This window comes from Acinonyx jubatus, chromosome D3 (assembly GCF_027475565.1).
Source record: "Acinonyx jubatus isolate Ajub_Pintada_27869175 chromosome D3, VMU_Ajub_asm_v1.0, whole genome shotgun sequence".
NCBI classification, from domain to species: Eukaryota; Metazoa; Chordata; class Mammalia; order Carnivora; family Felidae; genus Acinonyx; species Acinonyx jubatus.
The window spans coordinates 29,110,237-29,113,439 of NC_069392.1; positions in this window are offsets into that span (position 1 = coordinate 29,110,237).

The window sequence follows — 3,203 nt, forward strand, 5'->3', positions numbered from 1 at the left end:
TGTTTTATGGGATCATGTGGTTTGACGCGCGAGGAATCCGCCCGGTCCCCCCGCCGGCCGGGCCGGGGCGGGGCGGGGGCGGGGCGGGGCGGGGCCTCGCGGCGGGCGGGGCACTCACCTGGAGTTCGGCCCGGCAGGGTGCGTGGGGCGGCGGGGGGGAGGGTAGGGGAGCTGGGGAAAGGGAAGGGAGCGTGGGCGGCTCAGGGTCCCGGGGCGCGCAGGCCGGGCCTCAGGAGGTATTCAGCCCGCCCGGTGCACCGGTGCCACGCGCGGCCCCAGACAAAGGCGGCGCATTTCTGAAGAGGCGGCGGCCCCTGCAGGCGGCCGCGGGGATGGCGGCGAGGGCCGGAGCGGGCCGGGGGCGCGGGCCGGAGGGCGTGAGCTCCAGGGCGTGTCGGCCCGGACTGGCCGAGGTGTGAGGGTCACCGAAGCGTCCAGCCACCGGTAAGGTCTTTGTCCGGAGGCCTGGAATGGCCCCCTCGCTTTCTCTGGAGCCGCCAGGGCAGAACAACCCTTTACTGGAGTAGGATTGCTCCATTTTTTCAGTTAGAAAACTGAGGCTCAAAGCTCAAGAGACTTCTGAAGCCCCGACCCGTTTTTGCACCAACCCTCTCTGGACCAACCCAGGGAGGTGACGCAGTCACAGTCCTGCCCTGAACCACAGGTGCACCTCACCTGTTCCCTCCTTCGGAAAGGGGAAACCCAGGTGATTCCTTGCTGCCCACCTGCTGAGTATCCCCATGCTCCACAAAGCCAGCCTAGGCTTAAGGACCAAAGAACCCATTGACCCTGTCCTTTTCCCCTGGGCACCTACACAGACCTCCCTCCGTCCCTCTCCTCAGGGAATCTACCAGGGAATAAGCTCCTGGGTGCATCCTGGCATCTTCAGCCAGCTGTCAGGCCAGCATCCATGCAGCTGCCCTGCACATGGAGGAGTGATGGGAGCTGATTAGCCTTGCCTGAGCCTCTCTGAGCCTACCCTGTGGTTAAAAGGACCATGTGGATGAGAGACTGGCTGGCAAAATTGGTTCCAGTCTGCAGAACCCTGTGCCCAGGGCAGGCTCTGGACCCTTCCTTCCCTGTGACTACAGCATCTTGGCCAAGGGCTTGGTGGTCCCCCTGGGATTTCAGCCAGTGTCACCTGGTTATATGAGTCTGAGAGACCTGGTCACTGGAAAGCCCAGTGCACTCTGCCTCTCCATCAGACCAAGCCTCTTGACCATAGAGGTGACATTGGGAGAAGTCAGTAGAGTACAGGGTTTTTGGCCTGCCAGCCTCACCAAAGGAAAGCAGGGAACTCTCTGAGCCCAGTGCTCCCATCTGAGCACAGAGTTGCAGGCAACCTCATGGGATGGAGACCACTGGTGGTGCCCATGCTGGGCTGGCCCTCTGACCTAGTGTAGAGGCCACACTGCCCAGATCCCTCAGGCGGCACTGTGGCTCTGAGCACACCTTTGCCTGCTCTGTCCCTTTTGTCCTCATCCTAGCCTTGGTTTACCAGGTCATGGTGGAGTACATTCAATTCCCAGACACAAGGGAGGTGAGGTGGAGCCCAGACCACTCTAGTGCCTATCGCTCCTATCCCCAGCCATGCACCCATAGTCACCTCTCCAGTGGGTGCTGGTTGCTAGTGCCATGAGTGAGTCCTTGGCACAGCCACACAGGAGGTGTGTCCCCCCATTGTACAGATGAGAAACCTGAGGCCAAACTCACAGAGACAGCAAGAGACTGAGGCTTATCCCCATGCTAGCACCCTTCCTCCAGGGTCCCTGCATACAGCAGCTCCCAAATCAGGAAAAGTTCTTTCTGCATGGCCTTAGACCAAATAATAAGTCATGTGACACTGGCCATCAGTCTGAGGTCTGAGCTGGTGTGGACCAGGATCTCATGCTCCTCGGTGGCTACAATGATCCAGGACGCCAGGCTGTGTCACCACTGCTGAACACTGTGACCCTATCTTCCTGTAGATTCAAAATACTGCCCTGTGGCAGTTGGGGATAGCCATTCTGGGGCCCAAGTGCACATAAGAGGGAATGGGGGACCAGTGTTGCAGTATGGTTTCTGGCACCGGGATCCTCTCCAGCTGCCAAGCTCAGATGTTTCTGGCTGCTCTGGGCTGGCGCCTGGGCCTCCCACCTGCCCATAGGTCTGTGTGGTGAGAGCCCACCACCTTGGGCCACAGGACAGGTTTCCTGTGCTCCCAGTCAGCACCTTGGCCACCATCCTCCTTGTGTGACACCCAGCCTGTGGGACTTCAGGGTGTTGGCTGCAGGTGTTGGCTGTGTTGGGTAAGTGTGAGCCAGTACTGAGGGGTCTCAGGGCAGACAGAGGGGTTGCTGAGCAGGGCTGGGTGGCAGGTCAGTTGGCCTCCAGCAGGATACGGCTCACTCCTTAGGCCGGAGACATGGGAAGGGTTTGGTGAGGCACATTTATCAGGATGTGGGCAGGTGCAGGACAGCAGGAGGGACAGTATACTTCCCAGGAGGGCAGGTGTGGAGCCATCACTCTTTGTGGGTCCAAAGAGTGACAGAGAGAGGGCCCCAGTTGGTGAAGGGTCGGGGGTGGGCAGAGGGCTTGACAGGGGCTGCAGCCAACCCTAGGGGATCAACCTGTGTGTGGGAAGCCAGAGACCTTATGGGAAGAGCTTGGTCATACACTGCCCCTTTAATGCAGTCTGTACTGATAAGTTTCTGGGAGGCCCAGAAGGGTGCAGAGATGATAGGCCATTTGGGCCCCACTGATCTGAGTTCACTAGTCTTTCTGGACACATGGTCCAGGGGACCAAGAGTAGGCATGGTCTGAAGCCTATAGACAGCTCTACTCTCTAGGCTAAACAGACCTGTCTTGCCTGCCTGGGCTGGCCTTCTGCCTGAATTGCCCCCCCTCAGACACACCACACATAGGGTATGGCCTTCTGCTAGCTCATCCAGCCCACCACACCCCTCCAGTGAGGCCTGGTACTGTGCCTCAACATCCTGGGGCAGGATGGGGACCTGGGGACCAGCCTGGGGACCAGCCTTCACAATCAGCATGTCAGGTGTGAGACAGCTCTCCCGATTGTGTGACCTCAGACCAGCCCCTTGGCCTCTCTGGGCTCAGTGAAGCCGGTAGACAAGGTAGATGCTAATGCTTCCTGGGCTGGGTCAGCTGGTCAATGTCTCTCCTTTGTCCACTTCTCCTATCCCTTGGGAGGGCTGATTGGG